Source organism: Delphinapterus leucas, chromosome 4 (genome assembly GCF_059928025.1).
Source record: "Delphinapterus leucas isolate spDelLeu-1000000601 "Yukka" chromosome 4, BTC_Dleu_Yukka2, whole genome shotgun sequence".
NCBI classification, from domain to species: domain Eukaryota; kingdom Metazoa; phylum Chordata; class Mammalia; order Artiodactyla; family Monodontidae; genus Delphinapterus; species Delphinapterus leucas.
Genome location: NC_143132.1, coordinates 49,892,803 through 49,920,467, shown reverse-complemented (window position 1 = coordinate 49,920,467; position 27,665 = coordinate 49,892,803). Strand labels below are relative to the sequence as shown.

The 27,665-nt window shown below is 37.3% G+C and overlaps 1 protein-coding gene across 1 annotated transcript in view; it reads right to left on the bottom strand.

The window, feature by feature from the left end:
• The window catches only part of ZPLD1 (zona pellucida like domain containing 1), a 133,159-nt gene extending 105,494 nt beyond the window's left edge, over positions 1 to 27,665 (bottom strand). Inside the window, exon 1 of the mRNA XM_089910510.1 lies at positions 186 to 27,665. The gene's annotated coding sequence lies outside the window, so the exon portion shown is untranslated. The remainder of the gene's footprint in view (positions 1 to 185) is intronic.

Genomic DNA, 27,665 nt, shown 5'->3' with positions numbered 1-27,665 from the left:
GTCTCACCTGCCTCTCAACCACATTGATGTCACTTCAACAACCACAGCTAAGACATACCAGGATAAATTAGAATTTTATCAATTTCCTGATTCATTAAGAGGTTAGAAAAATCCAAGGGTAGGGTAAAGCTACTAAGTTGTAGCTCAAAAACAAAGGATCAAAGAAAACGCAAATATTTTCTCACTTAGGTAAAAGCCTGAGACAGATCACTTGGCTTTAATTTCAGTCAGTTTCCAAACAAAGGAAAAATCCTGAAGATTAACATGGGACTTGTAGATTCTTCTTCTGCTTCTCCCACCTCCAGTTCATGATAGCTATCTCCTCTTCCTTGTACCTTGAAGAGGCACAAGGGGAGGATATTTCAGAACCTATAATGTAAAAGATATTAAAAAACTTTTAGCTTAGAAGCAAAAGCTCATTCATCTAATGTCCTCTAAGCCCATGTATAAGATCCCACTGCCAGGTCTGAGCATCATCAGGGAGAAGACTGAGGGACCATTTCCCTCTCTTGCATATGAATACCTACAGAATTTATAGCAGCTACAATAACAAATACAAATCCCACTGCTGATCATGGTATAAGTGGAGTTACAAGGGTGTACTTATTTGTGAAAATTGTACAGCTAAGATTTGTGCATTTCAATGTCTTTAAATTATATCTCACAAAAAAGAATTTCAAATACTACAAATAGGGCTTCCCTGGTGGCGCAGTGGTTGAGAGTCTGCCTGTCGATGCAGGGGACACGGGTTCGTGTCCCGGTCCGGGAAGATCCCACATGCCGCAGAGCGGCTGGGTCCGTGAGCCATGGCCGCTGAGCCTGCGCGTCCGGAGCCTGTGCTCCGCAATGGGAGAGGCCACAACAGTGAGAGGCCCGCATACGGCAAAAAAAAAAAAAATACTACAAATAATAATTGCGTAGGGCTGGTGAGTCGGTGGAAGCAAAGATAAAACAAGAATGGCTGAATATTGATAATATTTTAAGCTGGGTGATGGACACAGAGGGGCTCATTACACTATTCCATTTATTATGTGTGTGTTTGAAATTTCCCATAATAAAAGGTTAAAAATGTTAATTGTCTCAATTTTATCACCAACTCACAGCCACAACTTTTAGCAATATGAGGATCGTGATTAAAATACACTCACATGTTTGACATTTATCAATACGGGATGAAGACAACAGCTTCACACAATCCAACCTGAAGGAAATAGCTTGAGACAATTTTTAAAATTCTGAGTCTTTGCTTGAATAAAGATGGGCATTAAAGAAGCTTGTTCATAATCATCAAATAGTCTATTGCCTCGGGAAGTGAGGGATACTAAATGACCAATTCTGCATTGTCAGAGTTTTTTCAATCTGCAGTGTTGTATTTCTTTATACCACATATGGACTTAGCAAAGTCCCCCGACTACTCACATAGCCTTTATTTATTCTACTATCTCCAACATCCCCTGATTAGAAATATTCAGTTTTTGTACCGTTACACAGCATCATATTTGACATATCAATATGCAAATACTCGTCTTTCCAAAACTGTTTACTTGATGTTCAAACGTTGGTACCATCCCAAGCAAAGATGAAACTGCTTTATCAGCAGGCATGTTTTCATATTACATAAGAAAGGGTTAGTGCTCAATAAATGTGAATTGAATGAATAAATGGTAGAAGAGAGATATTTAAACAATTAAAAGAATTTTATAATGGACTTCAAAGACAGAAGTAAAGAAAAGCAGTAAAATACTTAAGCAGAAGCAAAGCATTTGTAAAGATTTTAAAAATTAAGTTCATCTGAAAGCATTTATAGAGTTATTGTGGGCCAAGAAATGCCACAATATACTGAGGCTTTAAAAAATTACATGTAATAGTCTTTAATCCTAAAAAGGACTATTGGATTAAGAGCTGCTAAGTGAAGCAGTCAATGTCTAGGAAAAAAATTGCCTTTGCTAACAATGTATTTATTATAGAGATAACCTTAGTTTCTTAAGTTTGACTTTGGATAAAGGTGGTTTCAAAAGGTCTAAACTTCAAAACCTAAAATGAGACAAAAAGGTTTGTGGAGTCCAAATCACCCCTTTACTACAGCTTGCATGTCAAATCCTGAGTAGCAACAGCATGAAAACTCAAATAATTCTAACCACTCATAAACAAGGGGCTACATCAACTGTGCTAAGCCTTCTACACAATGACTATCTTTTCATAACAAAGAGTAACAAGACAATGATTACCAATATCAAATGCCCAGCTTAATAAATTAAAATTTACACAAAATCAACTAATTTTGGTAATGTTGTGGCTCATGGTACCTAGATGACTAATCCCTCATTTCAAAGAGCACTGGATACAGTCAATGCTCTCTTCCTAGGAACAGGCCAAAAGTAGTACCTGCAGCCTTTTAAGGTATCTCGTGGAAACAACCTGTCAATCAAACGGACTGAGTGTCCATAATATGCAAAGCTTCCGGAAAAAATCAGAACAAAATCTTCCTAGCAGTGTATGCACTGTTGAAACTGCTAGCTTTGCAGCAGCAAAAGCAAAAACTTGTGCAGGCTTGTCAAATGCTACTGTGCCAGGATATGAAAACATCAATAATGACTGCATCTAGAAATTTAATTTCAGCAGTCTTTTGAGATATATATATATGGATCATATATAAATGGATCACTTCATCGCTCATTACGGAGGAAGTGTACTGAGGAAGTGTAACATATAACCCCAATTTTCTCTTACTGGCAACTTTTTGATGTTTTTTTGCTCCAAGGCTATAGCTTGTTTTCCCCTTAGAGTCAGCTTAACAATGAGCCATAATGGAAATTTTGCCCTAAAAATGTTTAGTCATGGGTTCAGTTGGTTAGAAAACAGCTAATGAAGCCAAGGTCAAGGTTCATCCTGGTATGAGATTCATATCGAAGGAAAATATTCCACACCTGAGATCAGCTCCTGCTAAGGGTAAGTAGCCTCCTGCTGGATGATCATAGGCCAAAGGGATACTGGTTTGAAGAGTGCAGAGAGGCACAGATCCTTTCAGCTGTGTGGACAGTCAGTAAAATAATCATCCTTGCTTTTTGTATTAGAATGAGTGAGTTGCTGAATGAGATTTGGAAATAAGAGAGGCTGCCCTTGAGCACCACATAACCCAAGTGAGAGAAAGAAGACATATAAAAGGGATAAATAATAAACTATAAGGTATAGCATACTTTTAGGACCAAGTAAATGGTGTAGCCAGTAAGTGTGGAAGGCGTGAAGAAAAAGGAAAGACTGCTTTTTTTTGGTGTAGTCAGAAGAAACATGAGGAGGCAACCTCAGTGCTAGCCCTTCTGAACATGCAGAAGGCAGAGGATGGGTGTTCAGTAAATGGAGACTCCTGGCTCATCCCCATAGAGAAGCTTGGGACCCTCCATTCAGGCAAATATACAGCTCAGGCTTTCCAGTGTGCATAGCAGGAGGTCAACTCTTGCTTTTATTCCGTACCACCAAGGCTCTGGCTCATCCTTTAGTTAGTAACAAGGAATACAGGAGGCAGTGTTCAGGAAATAATTCATATCTAGAGACCTGCTAGGGAAAGTGCACATCTAGGAAAATCATCTAAACCAACCAATCCTGAAGGCTTTCTAAGCTCTATCCTTGGATCAAGTTCTTCATAAAGCTACACATTATGAGTATCTTAGCTTAGTCTTTAAAAATTCACTAAATTATGCTTTAAAATTAAACTCTCTGAGTAGAACAGTAGTTACCAAGGGCTGAGTGGGAAAAATGGGGAGATGTTAGTCAAAGGTACAAACCTTCACTTATAAGATGAATAAGTTCTGGGGATCTAATATACAGTGTGATGACTATGGTTAATAATACTATATTGTATGCTTGAAATTTGCTAACAGAATAGATCTTCCACATTCAAACCAAAAAAAACAGTAAATATGTGAGGTGATGGATTTGTTAATTAACTTGATTGAGATAATTATTTCACACTGTATGCATATATCAAATCATCATGTAGTACACCTTAAGTACACACAGCTTTTATTTGTCAATTTTACCTCAATAAAGCTGAACAAAATAAAATTAAATAAAATCAAACTCTCTGTCCTGGCAAAATTTATCAAAATAATCATTCCATACTTTTTGATCTAGTAATTACAATTCATGCAATTATTTTTATAAATAATCTCCTTCGAGTATGTTGATATGCATATGTAGTCATTCGTATTGCAGAGGTATTTTCTTTTTTGTAGTTGGAAAACACTGGGCAGAACCTGAATGCCTACTGGTAGAAGAAAGGTTAACCGAATCAAGTTGCATCCGTATGATAAATATCATGCAGCCATTAACAAAAAGGATGGTGTATGTTTACATATACTGACCTAGAACTAGCAAACTAGGAGCTAATATCTGAATGATGAGAAGGGACTATTCACATGAAGAGCTAGGGTTAGAACATACGAGGGTTGGGTAACAACAAAAGCAAAACAACCTGGGGCAGGATGTACTGTTCTAAGAAGGTCATCAATGATTGAAGAGAAGTGGATGAGGAAGGGAAAGAATTGAAGATTGAGATCTGAGTGTGAAATGGATCATATATAGCCCTGAAGATCATGGTAGAGAGGTCATGACATTGTACCCTAAATATAATGGGAACCAGTAGAATATTTTAAGCAGATGCCATGGTTTTATGTTTTAAAATAGTCACTGTACCCTCTGTATAGAACTTGAAAGGTATAGGCTACAGTGGAGTAGGAATCTAAAGGTAGGTGGCCACTGCTGCAGCCATGCAAGAAGCTTGTATTGGTGGCAGTACAACCGTAGTAAGTAAATGGTTTGGGGATACATTCCAGAGATAAAATGCCTGTTTCCTCCTCCTTTACATAGTTCTCGTTTTCTTTATTTCTAATGCAATGGTGTTGTTATACACCTGAATTTTATTGTCCCACGTTGCATCCTTTATGAAAGCAGGTGGGACATAAAGTTCTAAAGAAAAGATGTGTGTGTGTGTGTGTGTGTGTGTGTGCGCGCGTGTAAAGGTAAGACCTAAGTAGCAACAGCATGAATATGCATGTGGAAAGAGCAAAAACAAAGAATCCAACAGGCCTGTCTTCAAACTTGTGCTGTTGAAGATTTTCTTTATATTTAAAAGGGTATGAGCATTAATAGCTATGCTCACAGTGGTCTGAAGACTAAGGGTTATTATTAAAAGTGCAAAGTACAATGTCTAGCACATTGAAGATGGTCAGCAATTGCTTGGGATTAAAATGGGGAGGACTTTGGATATCATACCATGGAGAAGATATAGGGATTTTTGAACAGGGGGATCGGGTGCAAAGCAGTGTTTTCAGAAGGCAGTATGTAGGTAGTTTCAGGAGGTAGTATATAAAGGGGAAAGATCAGTTAGCAGATTATTGCATTCTTCACAACATCTATATTAGAAAGAGAAAAAAGAGATCTCATTATCACCATTGACAGACAAAGAAGAGAATGACTCACTTCAGGTCAAACAACAAATCAGGGGCAGAAATGAGTCCAGGCTGGAAAATCACACTTCCTCGTCTAAGTATGATAATTCTCTAGACCCCTGCTGCCTACATTATTCAAATATGGTACGTGAGTCTGACCTTTTTCAAATATTACAGTTTGCTGCAACCTACTAGATAAATAATATACCAAAGATCAGAGAATAGCAAAAATAGTGGTTTCTCCCACGTTTCTAAAATTTTTCCCTTCTTTGAGATTTGTCTCTAATTTCCAATTTTCTTCTAAAATCAAAGCTTTTATTTAAATGGCACCAAACTATTCCTCTTTGCTCCTGCTGGATCTACATGTATATGTGTCTATGTAGCATGTGTGTGTGCATTCACATACACATTTATTTTTAAGGTAAGAGTGATCCATCAACATTAAGTCAACCATGCAGAAGATGCTTCTAAAGAGATGTTATCATTTAGTTTACCATATCTTTGGAACAAGTAAAGGTTTTTACAAATACCTCAGAGGAAGTGCTGTAATCAGTAAATGTGAGAATTTAAGAACCTTGCTGTTTAGTGAAAGGGACAGCCTACCCTGTAAAAACAAAACATAAAGTCGTTTAAGATTCTTCAGTTAAAAATAAAATTGTTATAATTTCATTGAGATCCAGTGCCTATTCAGATCAGGCAACTGTGAGTGATGTAGTATCCAGAATAGGTAGTAGATAATGTCATCTTCTAGATTCACCCAGGAATAAGGAGCAGTAACTCACATGGGCTCCTTGCAACTGTGTTGCCCCAGACCTAGAAACGTACCTTTTGGTATAGAATACAGGGGACTACATAACAAAGACCAAATACCCCTGCTCTTCAAATTTTGAGACTTTTAATCCTTAAAATACTTCATCAGAGCTCACCTACTCACTTCCAAGTTATAATTGAGGGAGGTTCCTAGATTATTTTTGAGCATCAGGACAAGATGACACTCTGATTGACACACTGATTGGAGAGTCTCCTGTCAACCCTCCTTCTGCAAGCACTACTTGCAAAGAAAGGGCCTTATATAAGTCTACCCCATAAAAGTCTGCCAACAAATATTACGTTAACTAAAGCAGGAAGAGGAAAGAGAATATTGAGAGGAAAAGAGGGTCTTCCCTCACAGCTGGCCATTGACTGCCCCTGACAAAGACTCTCTCCTTGACCAAAATTTAGTCAGGCTTTTCTGAGCCTTTTTCCTGACATGGCCTTGACTTGGCCTTCCGTGTCCATCCCTGCTAAACCCAGTTTTAGCAAGAACTCTGATAAGTCATTCCTTTATCCTTGATATCTGATCACTCTTCATATCTGATCATGTTCTTATCTCTCATTTTGATATGTGATCACCTTGTCTTCAGCAAGAATCTTATTAAATTGGTTTAGCAAGAATCCCACAACCCTTGATGTCTCCTCTTAGTAATTTTCCCCCTACTGACCCTGCTCCTTCTGCTCTTTGGCTGTAAATCCTCATTTGTCCTTATTGTATTAGGAATTGAGCTCAGTCCCACACTGAAGTCTCTTTTCCCCTATTGTGAAAATAAGGAATAAACTCTGTCTTTACCACCTTTAACTAGTGTCTGACTCTGTTGTTCTTTGACACCACATGGAAGCTCTCCCCATTACAAGCATCTTTACACTTCTTGTAGCACCACTGATTCCTTTGATGATAGTAAAACTAGCACACAGCCGATGGTCAAAATGTGCTTCCTGACTATCATTGAATTGAAGGGGATAAGAATTTTATGCTATGAGAAATGGTAGAAGTTGTTGGAAAGAAAGTAACATATGTATCATTCTTATTTTCTTCCTCTTATCCTTCTCATTAAGTATAATTTCTTACGTCCCTGGCATTGTTGCTAAATACTTTATCTGTATTATTTCACTTAATCCTCACTGCAAAACTATGAGACATAAACTAAGTAATCTGCGTTTTAGGAATGAGGCTGCTGAGGCCTAGTTAGTAAGTGGTGGGGGCAGAACTCTAGTCACTTAAGCCTAGGACACATTTCCTTAACCACTCTGCTCAGAGAAGTTGCCAGGTGGAGAAGTAGAGACCATGTACCCAACCACACAGAGGCTGGAAAGACGACCACATGTTGATGAATCACCAAGAAGTTTAGTAATAAACTAACTTGTGAGAACAGGAGAGGGGGTGAGGGGTGCAGTGGCTAAAAGCCTAGGCTTTAGAGAGAGAGAGAGAGCACACTCTATGTGAGTGCTACCTCTGCTACCTATTAACCCTGTGATCTTGGGGAAGTTATTTATCTTATCCCAGCCTGATTTTCCTCATCTGGACTGTGTTGTGTTAGCTATTCATATTATTACCGTATTTCCTGGATCCCAAAAGGGCAAGTTTTTTGTTTGATGCCTTTAAAAATCAAGATGTATCAAATAATCAATATAAAATAATCTTCTCAGCTGAAAAGCAGAGGAGTAAGATGCAACCCAATTGTTTTGTCCTGAGTATAGGAAACTAGCCTGCCTAAAAGGTGGTTGTTCATTAACTCATTTGAGTTCTTGCACTGGTAGTGTTACATGCAATTGAATTTTCACTGAAATATGTATCTCTAATTGTCACTTAAATGTCTTCAAAAAAGATTACACTATGAGGCAGCTTGAGTATGCAGAAGATTGTCTGTCACATGCAGGTAATGCAATTAGAGACAGAAGACATTGCCAGTGTTTGAGAATAAATCATAAGACTTTTAAAGGCAGTGAAGCATAGCCATGGCTGATTCATACATCATGAGGACTATCTCTGGGGCACCAACATCTGCCTGAAAAAGGTTCCTACTAGGTTTTCAAGAGAAGCTATTAAACTTCCAACAACATATAATTCAATTAAAGAAAAAAAAGGATCTATGAATTAACAAGAAGCAAATACAAACAGAACACCTCAAAATGACAATGTCTATCTCTAAAGAAATTGTGAGTGTGGGTTATGAAAAGCAACATGTCAAAATCAAACTATACAATTTCCAATAGCCTAAAGAAAATCAGAAGAATCTTTAGATTCTGAGTAAGGAAAACTTGGGCTCAAATTTGATTATCATATTTAAAAAGATAATATTTTATATTGCATTGATTAAGATAAGCGATTAACACATAAAACAAATGTTTGTGTTTTGTACACACTTCCAAGTCTCTTATGAAATTAGTTTTGTCTTACAATAGATGGCATGTTTGAGACAAAGTAATATGATGTTATTATTATGAGTATATAGAGGTGTATTAATTTCCTTATTGCTGTTGTAACAAATTATCACAGAACTGGTTGCTTAAAAACAACACAAATTTATTGTCTTATAATTTTGAAGGTCAGAAGACCAAATGGTTCTTATGGGGCTAAAATCAAGGTATCAGCAGGGCTGCCCTCCTTCTGGAGACTCAGAATCCATTCCTTGATTTTCCAGCCTCTAGAGGCCACCTGCAATCCTGGGCCTATGGCCATTTTCCATCTTTAAAGCCAGCAACTGCATAACTCCAACCTCTGCTTCTACTGTGTGTCTCCTTCTCTGACTCTCCTGCCTCCCTCTGTCCCTTGTAAGGACCCACATGATTACATTGGGCCCACTCAGATATTCCAGAGTAATCACCCTATCTCAAGATCCTTAACCACATCAGATATTCCAGAATAATCCCCCCATCTCAAGATCCTTAACCACATCTGCAAAATTTCTTTTGCTATGTACAGTAACATAGCCATGGGTTCTGGGGATTAGGACATGGACATCTTGGGGGTCCGTGACCCTGCCTAACACAAGAGGTAAGCTGGAGGTAAATTGGGGAGACTTTGTTTATGGTGTTAGGCATTTGGACTTTACACCATAAACAGTAGAGAATCAATTAAGGTTGTCACCTACTTCCTAAGTCCTTCTTTTCTTTACCCCATCGATGTCTTTACCATGATCAATTCTCTGATTGAAGTTTATATTCCATCAGCCCAGGTACTTTTTCTACTGCTGTGTTCTGCATGGATAGATCTTTACCTATCCTCTTCCTTTTAATTATCCTTATTTAGAGTAGTGTTTTGAAAGGGAGCCTCTATCCTCTTAAAAAGGCTTCCTCAAATCAATATTTATCAGATGTGGACATATAAATACCCCATATTCCTTTCAAATTGTACTTTGTAAAAATTTAGAAATCTACAAACACAACACAGAGTCTATTTATTTAGGGAAGGCAGCTCCATGTTTAAATGAAAGGGTCCAACCACAACATCAGACCCATGCTCAGAAACCTGGAAGACCACATCCTGAGGACTGTGGCCATGATTCCGGTTAATTTTACCAGTCTAATTTTAAAATCACGTCAGAAAGCTCTATGGAGGCTGAGCGTAACTCTTAGCACTGTTAATGACATTGGTGATCAATGGACAACTTTTTTTTTTCATCTTCTTCAAAAATAAAGGAAGGAAATGAAAAATAAAAATCTATGTCAATGAAATTTTAAAGTCTCCAATTTAAACATAAAAGCCAGGAAATGTAACTTAAGTATCTCAAGGGAACATTAGCCTGTTTATATTTCATGTGCTTCATTTTAAGGTATAACACTTAACAGTATAATTAGCAATCAAAAACATTTTCTCTGTGCACTGTGGGTATTTGATGTTATTATGAGATCCTTGATTTTTGCATTTCCTGACTTCTGTGTTTAAATGTATAACCTTAGTGTTGCATTACTGTGTGCCCTACATTAGTTATCGATGGCTTGTAAATGAAATAGATGCTCTAGCAGGTCTTTTCTACCTCCAACCTCCGTAGATAATTTCTGCACACATTTTATGAACCAATATTACAGAAGCTCTATAAAAACTGTAATGCAAAACAACACAATTCTTGCTGAAATGTATGAGAGTGTTTCTAAAAGGTTTGTCACTTTGTAACAATTACGTTGAATCTTTTTGAAAGGTTGTTATTTGTTTTGCTTCTTTATGTCATCACATCTATTTTATCTTTTGTTGAAAACATATTCAAAAATTAAAGCTCCACAGCAATTTCCAACCTATCAAGGGCTTAACTGCAGTCTTATAAGACCTGCATTACGTTGTTCTCTCTAAAAATCCCTGAGACTCCTGGTAAAGAAAAGAGTGAGCCAGTACTTAAAAGTATGCTAATTGTGAAAATCATTTCTTTGATATTCATGATTTTCTATTGACACATTTCACTGGCAAATGGCAAAGTGATGGTAGTTTAAATGGCAAAGATATTTCTAATTAAAATTTTTACCAACTCAAATCTATAGCTTTCAAACACAGTAAGTAATTTTATCAAAAAAAAAAAAATCCACAGAACAAATACGATGTGTGGGTATGAATCCACCTCCTTATGTGTCAGGTGAGAAAGATTTCTGCCACATCTACTTTTTCCCAGACAGCTCCCCACCCACTAGCCGCAATTCACCGGAGAAGGTAAGCAGATTTCAAAATCCCAAACTTACATTACTGTCCTGTCTAAAGCCAAATACTATTACACTAAAATACTCTTATTCTTCATAGTACATTGATAAAAGTTTGGATATCAGCAGTCATTGAATATAAAATTGGAGGTGTGATGAAAATGACTAACGTAAGAGCAACTATGAACAAATTATTGTTTGGCCAGATCCTATGATTTTACTGTCACCTTGAACCCATGGAACAGCACAGCTGCTTAGTATAAGTCTGGGCTGGTAGTTGACTTTGCCATGGTGTCTTAATTTATCAATTCAGTCACCTAAGAAGAAATGCTAAAATTTTTGGTATTATGTGTTCACATTTTCTAGTTCAATTTTGGTCTTAGGAACCTTTAGTTCCAGTATTCAATCATAATATATAATACAAATACAAATGTATACAAATATCCTTCCCCTCAAATTCATATTATTTCAACCTCAGATAAGAAGTTATAGATGTAACAGATGTATGTGTTTGAAAGGAGAGAGAAGAGGGTAGTATGTCTATTTCCAGATTTCCAGCAAATGTTTTCTAAAAATTGCTCAATGATTTACAATTCTGAGGTATATCACACCCCAAATATATTTTCCTGAACTATGGCCTATTGTATCTTAATAGGAAAATCAACACATTTGTACGAGGACACTCAACAAAATGTGCAACTGCTTTTGAAGTTTAACTTAGCTGTGGGAAGAAGGCTATGGCAGGCTCCTTAGAGAAAGGTTTCTGAGAGTTACTAATGTTGCCAAGTTTTTCTTCCAGCACAAAACCAGTGGTACTAATTCACACTAAGTACCTGAAAGAAGGTGGATTGTTATACAGCAGAGGTCATCAAACTTTTTCTGTCAAGTGTCAAACAGTAAATGTTTTAGTCTTTGCAGGCCACATATAGTCTCTGTCACCCATTCTTGGTGTTTTTGTTTGCTTGTTTGTTTTGGATTTTTCTTTTCGATAACACTTTAAAAATGTAGAAACTATGCTTAGCTATGGGCCATGATTTAGTCTACAGACCAAAGTTTGCCAACCCCTGTTACCGAGGAAAGGAACACTGACAAATTTAGGTCCCCACAAGGTTAAGTATAATTCCCTGGTACAGCGATGCTTTGCTGCCTAACAACACTCCCAAATTCAAAAATACAATGGCGATCACTTATGTTGCTCACACATCTACAATTTGTACCCAGCTCAGCAGGGACAGCCACTGCACCACACCACACGACAGTGAGCTGCGGGCGCTCAGCTGAACTGGAGCATCAACTTCCACAATGGCTCACTCAGGGCTGGTGAGAAGTTTCAGGTTATTGATTCCTTTCCAGTGGGTTTCTCCATGGAGTTGCTTGAATTACCTCCAGCCCAATGACTATGTTCTAAGAGGGAGTGTCCCAAGAGAACTAAGCAAAGCTGTATCACTTTTTACAACTAGCTTCACTGCATCATCTCTGTTGTAGTCACAACAGAGTCAAGGGGAAGGAACATAAACACCCATCTCCTGGTAGGAGGACCATCAAAGAAGGGAATGTGGGACAGGAGACACTGTTGTGGCCCTTTTTGGAATGTACAGTCTCACAGTACCCAAGCAAATTTTTCAAAAAGATATGCTTGTTCTTTGGCACCTGTATATTAAGTTTCCTCTCCTTGCTTCTAGTGTGAAGCAGGCTTAGACAGAGTTAAGTAAATTAAATACACCTTTATAGTCAAGATTAGAGAAGACTTTGAAGTATTTCATAAAACTTTCTGCAAGTCTAACGTATTTAGTTGCAGGATTTAAGTTTGGAAAGTAGACGCCATAAGCTTCTTTCACATGCACACAACAAAAATGGTGGAAGTTCAGCTCTCTGGCTTGTGTGAAATGAGTTAAGGAAGTCAAGAGAGATCAGCATATCAAAAGTGAAGCATGTGTTAAATGGATCCTTTCCCCTTCTGGATGGTTTCCCAAGGAGACTAAAAATTTACTTAATCTTCAACTTAAAAAGGACATGGGGTCCCTTTCTGACATTTTTACTTGGGAGTCCAGGATATCACTGGACTTACACGTTTATTATTTGAGATGCTTTTCAATTTTAGCAGCTTAAACCAACCTTTACATTGTATCACTTTGCAGCAGTCCAATAATCTCTTACATATTGGGATACTGATCTAAACACACGGCTATGAGTGACCAGTAAAGCAGTGTGTGGCAAGGAAAAAAACAGCTCTGGGGTACACCACTGCCCATCTCAGCAATCAATTTACAACACCACGACTTCATTGACTGTTTAGAAATCTATAACCATCCTGAAGACCCATAGCAGCAAACCATGCTCTTCATGTCTGCTGAGCTTTGATTTGATCTTCTCTTGCTCAAGGGGGAGTTGACAGGCTTAATGGAGACATCTACATCATGGTGAATTGTCAGGGTAATCCAAACACCTTAAAAACCTGTTGTCTGCTCTAAATATCTGAACAAGCCAGACTTAACTCAATTGAAACTCTCAAGACATGTTTTTATGGATTTTAAAACACATATGCCCTATTCTCAGCAGATTGTGAGACACATATGCATATAAATTGTGGTTGTACGCTATCATAATTTTTCCATTGATAATATGGTAGTGCTAACAAATTTCCTAAATAGGAGGGGCTTAAGGCAGAAATCAGGTTGGGGGGGGTAGAAGCTGGGAACCTACTTTGAAGCTACTTAGAACAGAAAGCACACTGTTCTTATATTGTATGTTTATTGCTAGAGCTTAAAATTATCTTTGTGGGAAAACACAGGGTTTTAAAATAGATTGTATATTTATTTGGGGTAGCTTGGGAAAGTCTCATGGAGACTTTTGGGACCTAATTCACCACCTCCATCAAGTCATGCCTCGGCATTTCAGGGGAAGAAAAATAATTTTTCTACTACCCTTCTAAGTTCTCACTGGGGCCCCTCTAACAAGAGAAAAACAAGTTTATTAACATGTGTAGCTCATGAATACATAGGAGATCCCTTGGGGGTAAAAATAAATAACTTCTAGAGGTGGCTATGAATTTAGGCTTAAATACCCATCTTAATATGGGGAGGGGAGGAGAGATGTAAGCCTCTGAAGGGTCAATGATTTTTAGGAAACATGAATGGGCCCTTAGAAAAACAGATTAGAGGTACAATGGTTTGTGACAAAGTTTGGGTGTGGTGTCAACCTCTAGTCTCCTGTTCTGTGATGAGTCAATACTCCTTGAATAATGAAATTCACCCCCACCTCAGGATGGGATTGATGACAATTGAGTTCCTTTCAGAGCATCTGTCTTTAAGCAAATAAGGGGAATTCAGGGAAAGCATGGGGGTGGCATGTCTTGAACTCCTACAGTCATATTTTGGGCTGGCATATCCTGCCACCTTTCAGCATTAACTCTGAGAACTGATAAACTTGCCAATATAACAAGGAGGGTGTGACAAATTATATATCACTTTGGGCCTGGTTTATAAGCATTCCTTCGGAGGCCTTCCTCAAGTCCAAATTACATTTACATTTTTCAATGTCCAATATGCTATTAACCCTACCATCATCACATAATACAAATAATTCTCAATAATTCTTTCTTCAATCAACATCAGAAAACCATGACATTCAAGATCTCATCTGAGAATACAATCATTAACTTTCAGTTGCATTATCTAAAGGCCTGGCAAGAGAAACGATATCAAAAATGACCACCACCAAAGAATATGCCATCTATCTGATTCTCAGGTTACATATTAAACTCAGTCTTATCTTTGGATCAAGTTATGGAACCAGAAAGCTATATAAATGAACCACGTTAACCTAGACCCAAGCAGAATCACTCTCCCTGAGTTATGTCTCAATATTCAACCCTAAATTTATACCTAGGGTCCAAATGAGAAAGAAACATGAAGCATGCTGCCATGGTACTATAAAATCAAAATAAAATTACTGTCTTTTAGATTATTCAGAGCCTCCTACATTGAAATTTTTTTAATAGGAAATACAATGTTTGAGTTTTGATGTGGCTTGAGGTTGGTTGTACATGGCAAGGACATGGTTTAACCTAGAACCTATATTCATTTAAGGTAGTTTAGAGGACTCTGATGGAAAGTAATAGGACCTAAAGCCCCCCTAACAAGAAATAATACATTTCTTTTAGATTTTAGTACCTAAGAGGACTCCTGAGTCAAGATGACAGGCCAACCATACGTGTATATCATTTTTGCCTCTGGAAAATTCACTAAATTAATTGTAAAGAAATAAAGCATAATAACTGAAACTGAATAGTGGCAATATCTCCATTCCAGGGCACATCAAGTCCATTTTCAAGGACCAGTCTTCTTCATTTATTTAATTACCTGCCTGAGCCATACGGGCATTTGGGTGGGCAGCCTGTGTCCACAAGGAAAGAATTACAAAGGGAAGGAAGTGAAACAAAAATGATGACGTAGGAAAAAGAAGTCACTGCCTAGGGAAGTAGGCTTGAAAAGAGAGACAACAGAGGGTAGACATTAGGACTTTCAAACCCCACGACAAGGGTAAGACTTGGGGTTTAAAATAGTAACATTAATTAAAAGTCAAGCTCCCACCTCTCCCTTTTTTTTTTCCTTTAAAAAGTTTATTATAGTTTTAAAATTGCAATTCAAAACAAAATTAAAGAACATAGATAAGCAAAATATTGTTTATTTCCTTAAAAGGGATATTTATAGTCTCCTCCCTGCCATACAAAGATAGGCACTGTGAACATCAGGGTTGAGTCCTTTTCTCTATGCATACATGTGTATGTATATACTTTTTCACAAATATAGGATCATATATATTATTTAATAATATGAATTTTTAAAATAAATTTATTTTTATTTATTTACTTTTGGCTACATCGGGTCTTCGTTGCTTTGCATGGGCTTTCGCTAGTTGTGACGAGCGGGGGCTACTCTTCGTTGCACTGCGCGGGCTTCTCATTGTGGTGGCTTCTCGTTGCAGAGCACGGGCTCTAGGCACGTGGGCTTGAGTAGTTGTGGCACATGGGCTCAGTAGTTGTGGCTCTAGAGCACAGGCTTAGTAGTTGTGGCTCACAGGCTTAGTTGCACTGCGGCATGTGGGATCTTCCCGGACCAGGGCTCGAACCCATATCCCCTGCATTGGCAGGTGGATTCTTAACCACTGCGCCACCAAGGAAGCCCCAGTAATATGAATTTTTTACTTCACTATTTCTCCTGAATATCTTTCCTATCCTATAATCTCTTAAGAAATTGTATACTGTTCTAGAACATCATTTGTAATGCAAATACATAATTTACTGAACTATCTGTATCACGGGACATTTTGTTGTCTCTGACATGGTGGCTTTTTGTTTTTGTTTTTTTTGAATTCTATTTTATTTATTTTTTATACAGCAGGTTCTTATTAGTCATCAGTTTTATATGCATCAGTGTATACATGTCAATCCCAATTGCCCAATTGATCACACCACAACCCCCACCGCCCCGCCGCTTTCCCTGCTTGGTGTCCATACGTTTGTTCTCTACATCTGTGTCTCAACTTCTGCCCTGCAAACCAGTTCATCTATACCATTTTTCTAGGTTCCATATACATGTGTTATTATACGATATTTGTTTTTCTCTTTCTGACTTACTTCACTCTGGATGACAGTCTCTAGATCCATCCACGTCTCAACAAATCAACCAATTTCGTTCCTTTTTATGGCTGAGTAATATTCCATTGTATACATGTACCATATCTTCTTTATGCATTCGTCTGTCGATGGCCATTTAGATCACTTCCATGACCTGGTTATTGTAAATAGTGCTGCGGTGAACATTGGGGTGCATGTGTCTTTTTGAATTGTGGTTTTCTCTGGGTATATGCCCAGTAGTGGGATTGCTGGATCATATGGAAATTCTATTTTTAGTTTTTTAAGGACCCTCCATACTGTTCTCCACAGTGGCTGTATCAATTTTCAATCCCACCAACAGTGCAAGAAGGTTCCCTTTTCTACACACCGTCTCCAGCATTTGTTGTTTGTAGATTTTCTGATGATGCCCATTCTAACTGGTGTGAGGTGATACCTCATTATAGTTTTGATTTGCATTTCTCTAATAATTAGTGACGTTGAGCAGCTTTTCATGTGCTTCTTGGACATCTGTGTGTCTTCTTTGGAGAAATGTCTATTTAGGTCTTCTGCCCATTTTTGGATTGGGTTGTTTCTTTCTTTAATATTGAGCTGCATGAGCTGTTTATATATTTTGGACATTAATCCTTTGTCCGCTGATTCATTGGCAAATATTTCTCCCATTCTGAGGGTTGTCTTTTTGTCTTGTTTATGGTTTCCTTTGATGTGCAAAAGCTTTTAAGTTTGATTAGGTCCCATTTGTTTATTTTTGTTTTTATTTCCATTACTCTCGGAGGTGGATCAAAAAAGATCTTGCTGTGATTTATGTGAAAGAGTGTTCCTCCTATGTTTTCCCTAAGAGTTTTACAGTGTACGGTCTTACATTTAGGTCTTGAATCCATTTTGTGTTTATTTTTGTGTATGGTGTTAGGGAGTGTTCTAATTTCATTCTTTTACATGTAGCTGTCCAGTTTTCCCAGCACCACTTATTGAAGAGGCTGTCTTTTCTCCATTGTGTATCATTGCCTCCTGTGTCATAGATTAGTTGACCATAGGTGCATGGGTTTATCTCTGGGCTTTCTATCGTGTTCCATTGATCTATGTTTCTGTTTTTGTGCCAGTACCATATTGTCTTCATTACTGTAGCTTTATAGTATTGTCTGAAGTCAGGGAGTCTGATTCCTCCAGCTCCGTTATTTTCCCTCAAGACTGCTTTGGCTATTCGGGGTCTTTTGTGTCTCCATACAAATTTTAAGATGATTTGTTCTAGTTCTGTAAAAAATGCCATTGGTAATTTGATAGGGATTGCATGAATCTGTAGAATGCTTTGGGTAGTATAGTCATTTTCACAATGTTGATTCTTCCAATCAAAAAACATGGTATATCTCTCCATCTGTTGGTATCATCTTTAATTTCTTTCATCAGTGTCTTAGAGTTTTCTGCATACAGGTCTTTTGTTTCCCTAGGTAGGTTTATTCTCAGGTATTTTAATTCTTTTTGTTGCAATAGTGAATGGGAGTGTTTCCATAATTTCTCTTTCAGATTTTTCATCATTAGTGTATAGAAATACAAGACACTTCTGTGCATTAATTTTGTATCCTGCAACTTTACCAAATTCATTGATTAGCTCCAGTAGTTTTCTGGTGGCATTTTTAGGATTCTCTATGTATAGTATCGTGTCATCTGCAAACACTGACAGTTTTAGTTCTTCTTTTCCAATTTGTATTCCTTTTATTTCTTTTTCTTCTCTGATTGCCAAAACTAGGACTTCCAAAACTATGTTGAATAATAGTGGTGAGCGTGGACATCCTTGTCTCATTCCTGATCTTAGAGGAAATGCTTTAGTTTTTTACCACTGAGGATGATATTTGCTGTGGGTTTTTCATACATGGCCTTTATTATGTTGAGGTAGGTTCCCTCTATGCCCACTTTCTGGAGAGTTTTATCATAAAAGGTTGTTGAATTTTGTCAAAAGCTTTTTCTGCATCTATTGAGATGATCATATGCTTTTTATTCTTCAGTTTGTTAATATGGTGTATCACATTGATTGATTTGCGTATATTGAAGAATCCTTGCATTCCCGGGATAAATCCCACTTGATCATGGTGTTTGATCCTTTTAATGTATTGTTGGATTCTGTTTGCTAGTATTTTGTTGAGGATTTTTGCATCTATATTCATCAGTGATATTAGTCAGTAATTTTCTTTTTTTGTACATCTTTGTCTGGTTTTGGTATCAGGGTGATGGTGACCTCACAGAATGAATTTTGGAGTGCCCCTTCCTCTGCAGTTTTTTGGAAGAGTTTGAGAAGGATCGGTGTTAGCTCTTCTCTAAATGTTTGATAGAATTCACCTGTGAAGCCATCTGGTCCAGGGTTTTTGTTTTTTGGAAGATTTTTTATTTTTATTTTTTTGTTTTCTTTTTTTTTTTTTGGCGGTACGCGGGCCTGTCACTGTTGTGGTCTCTCCGTTGCGGAGCACAGGCTCCGGACACGCAGGCTCATCGGCCATGGCTCACAGGCCCAGCTGCTCCGTGGCACGTGAGATCTTCCCAGACCAGGGTATGAACCCGTGTCCCCTGCATCAGCAGGCAGACTCCCAACCACTGCCCCACCAGGGAAGCCCTGTTGGAAGATTTTTAATCACAGTTCCAATTTCATTCCTTGTGATTGGTCTTTTCATATTTTCTATTTCTTCCTGGTTCAGTCTTGGAAGGTTATACCTTTCTAAGAATTTGTCCATTTCTTCCAGGTTGTCTATTTTATTGGCATAGAGTTGCTTGTAGTAGTCTCTTAGGATGCTTTGTATTTCTGCAGTGTCTGTTGTAACTTCTCCTTTTTCATTTCTAATTCTATTGATTTGAGTCCTCTCCCTCTTTTTCTTGATGAGTCTGGCTAATGGTTTATCAATTTTATCTTCTCAAAGAAATAGCGTTTAGTTTTATTGATCTTTGCTATTGTTTTCTTTGTTTCTATTTCATTTATTTCTGCTCTGATCTTTATGATTTCTTTCCTTTCCTAACTTTGGGTTTTGTTTGTTCTTCTTTCTCCAGTTCCTTTAGGTGTAAGTTTAGATTGTTTGAGATTTTTCTTGTTTCTTGAGGTAGGCTTGTATAGCTATAAACTTCCCTCTTAGAACTGCTTTTGCTGCATTCCATAGGTTTTGGATCGTCGTGTTTTCATTGTCATTTGTCTCTAGGTATTTTTTGATTTCCTCTGTGATTTCTTTAGTGATCTCTTGGTTATTTAGTAACGTATTGTTTATCCTCCAAGTGTTTGTGTTTTTTACGTTTTTTTCCCTGTAATTCATTTCTAATCTCAGAGCGTTGTGGTCCGAAAAGATGCTTGATATGATTTCAATTTTCTTAAATTTATTGAGGCTTCCTTTGTGACCCAAGATGTGATCTATCCTGGAGAATGTTCCATGTGCACTTGAGAAGAAAGTGTAATCTGCTGTTTTTGGATGGAATGTCCTATAAATATCAATTAATTCTATCTAGTCTATTGTGTCATTTAAAGCTTCTGTTTCCTTATTTATTTTCATTCTGGATGATCTGTCCATTGGTGTAAGTGAGGTGTTAAAGTCCCCCACTATTATTGTGTTACTGTCGTTTTCCTCTTTTACAGCTGTTAGCAGTTGCCTTAGGTATTGAGGTGCTCCTATGTTGGGTGCATACATATTTATAATTGTTATATCTTCTTGGATTGAGCCCTTGATCATTATGTAGTGTCCTTCATTGTCTCTTGTAACATTCTTTATTTTAAAGTCTATTGTGTCTGATATGAGTATAGCTACTCCAGCTTTCTTCTGATTTCCATTTACATGGAATATCTTTTTCCATCCCCTCACTTTCAGTCTGTATGTGTCCCTCAGTCTGAAGTGGGTCTCTTGTAGACAGTATATATATGGGTCTTGTTTTTGTACCCATTCAGCAATCCTGTGTCTTTTGGTTGGAGCATTTAATCCATTCACGTTTAAGGTAATTATTGATATGTATGTTCCTATGACCATTTTCTTAATTGGTTTGGGTTTCTTTTGTAGGTCCTTTTCTTCTCTTGTGTTTCCCACTTAGAGAAGTTCCTTTAGCATTTGTTGTAGAGTTGGTTTGGTGGTTCTGAATTCTCTTAGCTTTTGCTTGTCTGGAAAGCTTTTGATTTCTCCATCTAATCTGAATGAGATCCTTGCCGGGTAGAGTAACCTTGGTTGTAGTTTCTTCCCTTTCATCACTTTAAGTGTATCATGCCACTCCCTTCTGGCTTGTAGAGTTTCTGCTGAGAAATCAGCTGTTAACCTTATGGGAGTTCCCTTGTATGTTATTTTTCATTTTTTCCCTTACTGCTTTCAATAATTTTTCTTTGTCTTTAATTTTTGCCAATTTGATTACTATTGGCAAATAGTAATCGGCGTGTTTCTCCTTCTCTTTACCCTGTATGGGACTAGCTGTGCTTCCTGGACTCGGGTGGCTATTTCCTTCCCCATGTTAGGGAAGTTTTTGACTATAATCTCTTCAAATATTTTCTCTGGGGCTTCCCAGGTGGCGCAGTGGTTGGGAGTCCACCTGCTGATGCAGGGGATGTGGGTTCATGCCCTGGTCCAGGAGGATCCCACATGCCGGCGGAGTGGCTGGGCCCGTGAGTAATTGCCACTGGGCCTGAGCATCAGGAGCCTGTGCTCCATGGCGGGAGCGGCCACAGCAGTGAGAGGCCCACGTACCGCCAAAAAAAAAAAAAGAAAAAAAAAAATTTTCTCTGGTCCTTTCTCTCTCTCGTCTCCTTCTGGGACCCCTATAATGCGAATGTTGTTGCGTTTAATGTTGTCCCAGAGGTCTCTTAGGCTGTCTTCATTCCTTTTCATTCTTTTTTCTTTATTCTGTTCCGCGGCAGTGAATTCCACCATTGTGTCTTCCAGGTCACTTATCCGTTCTTTTGCCTCGGAATCCGTTATTCTGCTATTGATTCCTTCTAGTGTAGTTTTCATTTCAGTTATTGTATTGTTCATCTCTGTTTGTTTGTTCTTTAATTCTTCTAGGTCTTTGTTAAACATTTCTTGCATCTTCTCGATCTTTGCCTCCATTCTTTTTCCGAGGTCCTGGATCATTTTCACTATCATTATTCTGAATTCTTTTTCTGGAAGGTTGCCTATCTCCACTTCATTTAGTTGTCTTTCTGGGGCTTTATCTTGTTCCTTCATCTGGTACATAGCCCTCTGCCTTTTCATCTTGTCTATCTTTCTGTGAATATGATTTTTGTTCCACAGGCTGCAGGACTGTAGTTCTTCTTGCTTCTGCTGTCTGCCCTCTGGTGGATGAGGCTATCTAAGAGGCTTGATGGGAGGGACTGGTGGTGGGTAGAGCTGACTGTTGCTCTGGTGGGCAGAGCTCAGTAAAACTTTAACCCACTTGACTGTTGATGGGTGGGGCTGGGTTCCCTCCATGTTGGTTGTTTGGCCTGAGGCAACCCAACACTGGAGCCTACCTGGGCTCTTTGGTGGGGCTTATGACAGACTCTGGGAGGGCTCACACCAAGGAGTACCTCCCGGAACTTCTGCTGCCAGTGTCCTTGTCCCCAGAGTGAAAGGGAGCCACCCCCCGCCTCTGCAGGAGACCCTCCAACACTAGCAGGTAGGTCTGGTTCAGTCTCCACTGGGGTCACTGCTCCTTCCCCTGGGTCCCGATGCACACACCACTTTGTGTGTGCCCTCCAAGAGTGGAGTCTCTGTTTCCCCCAGTCCTGTCAAGGTCCTGCAATCAAATCCCACTAGCCTTCAAAGTCTGATTCTCTAGGAATTCCTCCTCCTGTTGCCGGACCCCCATGTTGGGCTCACAACCTTCACTCCATTGGGTGGACTTCTGTAGTATAAGCGTTCTCCAGTCTGTGAGTCACCCACCCAGCAGTTATGGGATTTGATTTTATTGTGATTGCGCCCCCTCCTACCATCTCATTGTGGCTTCTCCTTTGTCTTTGGATGTGGGGTATCTTTTTTGGTGAGTTCCAGTGTCTTCCTCTCAATGATTGTCCAGCAGCTAGTTGCTATTCTGGTGTGCTCACAAGAGGGAGTGAGAGCATGTCCTTCTACTCCACTATCTTAGTTCACGCCCTTTCCCACCTCTCTTTATTCACATCTGGCAGCCAGATATCTACTGCTTGGACAAAAATATCAAGTCTCTTCTCTAAAGGATTTCCTGAGCCCCAGAAAAAAATGTCTCTTAATTTCTGACATTTTCAAACAGCTGTAACAGTCACATATCTGCCCAACTGCTCTAAAATAAACCTATCAAAGGCCCCAACTGTGCACTGAATTATGATGTGGTTTTATGGTTTTATTTTTAATATGATTAGGCAGCAAAGCATAATGAGATCTTTGAGACAAACCTGCAACATGAAATAGAGAAACTCATGTTAAACAGAAAAATGTTATTCTAGAGGAAATGGACATAATTCAGGGAGTAGAAAAGAATATTAAAAAAGTGGAAATAAAATCCTCAAAAATAAATCAGTACATATAGAAATAAAGATAATAGGTAGGTAGGTAGACAGACAGATAGATTACTGTTGAGGGGGTAATCCAAAAATATCTCTTGAAATTAAAAATAATAATAGCTTTAAAACTTAATAGAAATAATTGAAAGATTTAAAAAATTAAATATTACCAAAAAACTAGTAAAAGAAGACAGAAAAATGAGAAAATATAAAAGATATCAAGACAGAAAAATGAGGAAAATGAGAAAATATAAAAGATATCAAGAGTGTATCAATGCATCATCCAAGAAGTCCAACATCTAATCAACTAGAATTCAGATGCTCAGACCAGAGTGGACAGAGACAAGAAAAACATCAAAGGAAAAATGGGTGAGAATTTCTCAGAACTAAGGGACATGATCTCAGGGTTGAAAGAGCAGAGTAAGTGCTCAACATAATAAATCAAAAAATAGACACATCTAGACACTTTGCTGTGAAATTTTGGAGTTCTCTTTGGAAAAAGAGAAAATTCAAAATGCTTCAGCGGGGATTAAAATTTACCTACAGATAAAAGACAATTACCAGCAGAAGACTTATCATCAATACTACATGCTAGAAAGTGATATACTAATGCCTTCAAAATATGAGAGAAAATAATTCTTAACCTAGGTGGAAGTTCCAAGATTACAGTTTTGAGTCAAGATTTAATCAAGATTTTTAGAGCAGCTAGTGATTGAGGGTAGTGGTGTCTGAAAAAGGAGGTCAAGAAAGAATATCAAATATAAACATTTTCCAAATGGGACTGCCAAACCCTAAGACAAGGGTAAGATTTGGGGTCTTAATTTTTTTTTTTTTAATGATGACAAAATACAAAAGAAAACAACGAAGAAATGGGAGCAGAGCATTTTGATGTACAAAATACTGATTGGCGCTTCCACTTACTATTCTTATATAGTCAGAATAACGTGAAAATGTATATTAGCTATCAAATTTTAAAACTAATCTATAGGCAAACAGAAAATATATGTTATAAAATGAAATATGTTTTCATCAACTTTGATGATGCAAAAGTAAAAATAACAAGTTGGGAGATGTGGGAGAGCTGAAGAGAAGGGCATGAGTGCTAATATCCTCATCTTATAAAGTGATGAGTCAAGAGATACAGCTCATAGGTAATGTGGAAGAAAACATGACAGAAATACATAAATTAAAATTAGAAAAGTAGCCAGTATAAGATTGAAAAATAATAATGTAATTTAACAGAAGGATGGAGGAAATATTGGGGGAGAATAAATGATTAAATCCTTGCTATCATGGCAGAAAATAAATAGAAGATGTCAAAAAAATAATTTATTAAGAAATATCAGCATAATCATATTATTTAGAAGTGCTAAGATGACAACTGGGACAAACAGCTGAAAAATTAAAAATGGATGCTTCTGGAGAGGGAGATGGAATAAGTAAGTCTTGTTTCCATTACAAGTAATTCTGCATAACTTTATTTTTAAATAAACATATTTATTTCTTTAATAACTAAAAAATAAGATCAATTAAGTACTTACAACTGCCAAAATGTAATAATAAACCTTTAAGGTTCTGAAATTGCTGATCAAAAATAAGTTTCCAACAGTAAGTATATTTTTCTTCAAGAATTTTACAAACTATTTCAGAGATTATAAAAATGAATTTACCTACAATGAAAGAATGAAAAATACTTATAAGCGTATCCTTAAATTATAGAATGAGGAGTAACTCATTGGGTAGTTCCTTGAGGAGAGTTCTCAAATTAGGCTACACAACAAAATCAATAGGATTTTTAAAAATATTCCTTATTAAATCAACTTCCTGGGATCCACCACCCAGGCACGTGTATTTCTAAAATAGCAACCAAGTGAATTTAAAGTGCCACCAAGGTTGAAAATCACTACCCTAAAAAGAGGGTTTATTTTGTAGTGTTTCCATAAGGAATCCCCTCCCAGCATTTCTAGAGTAATTTATATGTTTCTCTGGGATCAGGAGAAAACTCAGTTGAGAAATGGAGAAAATGGGAAAAGGTATAATAATTCTCTTGTAAGAATTAAAACACAACAATCAACCAAGAGACAACTTGGTTCAAATAAATCTAATTGAGAGAGTGGTAGCAGGAAACAATGACAGGAGATTCAGAAGTTGAGGTCAACATTTCTGGGAACTGAAGAGGAGCAGGAGGAGAGAAATTTCCTGATCTGATAGGCAATATTGTTTGTGCCTATGACCAAGTTCTAAGTGTGTGTTCATATCCTTGTTTCTACTAACAGTGAATCATGCTTGCAAATAAAATAATCAATTTACATGCAAAGTATAATTTAAACAAATTTAAACAAATCCTATGAATAATGTCCTAAGAAATAACAAGTTTAGGAAATAAAATAAGTCCTTACATTAGCTACTTTGGCACATGATCCTGTACAGTGAGTGACATTAACTTTACTAGGATTAAGAGCATTAAGCTATTTCAAGATAACCTAGTTTTCTTCACTGGTGTTTATGAGTGTTTGAATATGCACTATGGCTACAGTTTTTTGAAAATGCTACTAAATTTATTATTTTATTTATATTTGTAATAATTTACTTACATACCCATAAATACCATGACGAATGTTGGAAATATTTTAAGAATCATTTATGATTGGTGTAATTCCAAAGAATTCCAATTTCTCATTGGCAAATCCCAGAGTAATATCTGCCAGGAATTTGGAAACATTACACCTCTCCTTTATATTAAAAGTATAAAAATTTAATAATAATAGTATAAAGTGATGAGTGCTTTAAAAAATCAAAAGTCTTCACACTTTTTTCAAGTGAGGAAGACTTCTTAACCAATGAGAACAATGGACTTTGGGGAGAGAGATATGTGTGAGATGGTGGGGGAGAAGAAGTATTGATAGAACATTGGCATTGGATCAACGAGGAAACAACTGGACAATCTCAGGGACTTCTGGAAAAGGTCTATGTGTATTCAGTGACTAATGAAGAAATTGAGTCAAGAAAACACCAATCCATCCCCCAGAATTCATAGAACTGAAAGAAAACATGTAGCAGCCATTATCTCACTAGTCCTCCATTTAGTCAGATTTTCTTTTTCCACTATTTATACAATAGAATAATCTTCAGTTCAAATCTTACAAGAGTGTTCTAGCAAGATTACCTTTATTTGTTAACAAAGAGATGACCATACCTATAGCAGAGAAATGTCCATCCATTCTTTGACGAGGCTCCCTCTTCTCTATTGAATTTGCAATTAAATTTTAATTAAAATTTTAATGAAATCTGAGATATAGAATGAGTAAAGATACTTAATATTAAAAACACTAGTACAGAAAAACTTGGTGGGTTCTATTTTCTTTTCTCAAATATTGACTATAATATAACCTACTGTGTTTATCTTGCTACCTCATCCTTCAAGAATCTGAGAACTAAGTACTACAATTAATCACAGTAAATAACATTAGGCATTTCTTTAGCCTAATTGTTTTACCCTCTTTTTTATTACTTGTAATTTGATAGTTCTGATTTAAATTTTATTATATTTCTGTGTTTTGTGGTAAGCCAACTCACTGGAGTACTAAAGAACAAAAGAGAACACATTTACTGAAAACATATAAGGTTCCATATAATTTTCATACTTTACTTAGTAAATACTAATAATAACCCTATGAGGTTTGTATTATTATTCCCATTTTACAGATAAGAAAACAGATTCAGATGGTTTTAATGAATTTGCAAAGCAAATTAGAGCTAATTATCTGTGAATCCAGAGCTGGAATTTAAACTTGGATGTTTCTTACTATAAAGCCTATATTTTTTCTACTGTACCACAGCACTTTTTCTTTTTTCTTTTTGACTTTTTATTTATTTTTTAACATCTTTATTGGAGTATAATTGCTTTACAATGGTGTGTTAGTTTCTGCTTTATAACAAAGTGAATCAGCTATACATATATATGGAATCTAAAAGAAAAAAATGGTTCTGAAGAACCTAGGGGCAGGACAGGAATAAAGACACAGATGTAGAGAATGGACTTGAGGACGCCGTGAGGGGGAAGGGTAAGCTGGGACGAAGTGAGAGACTGGCATGGACATATATACACTACCAAATGTAAAATAGATAGCTAGTGGGAAGCAGCCACATAGCACAGGGATATCTGCTCAGTGTTTTGTGAACACAACACTTTTTCTTTCCACAGGAACTGCAATTACTGCCAGAGAATTGATGAAGCATGTCTTTCCTGGTTGTGATTATGGTATTATTAGAGTAGACTGCTATTTCTCTCACTCAAACACACACACACACACACACACACACACACAAACACATGCCTAGACTCTAAGAGATGCATGAGCAAAGACAAGGTACAGGAAAAGCAAAACATTCACACAATTGGTTGTGAGCCCCTGCTTGACTTTTGCAACAATGACATTTTCGTTCACTCTTATATCAACCTAGGAAAGCTGCAGAAGGTCCAGGGTACCATGCAAAGCAGAGAGAAAGTGAGGGTCCTCCCCATCTATACCCTCTGAAATCAGAGCTGAAGAGGTAGAGAGCGGGATAAGATCAATTAATCAAAGGTTTCCCCAAAATTCTGGCATATGAGAAGACTGAAATCTTTTAAAATTTTCCCTATAATGTTGTGGATCTATCCAAAAAGAACAAAAGCAGGAAAATT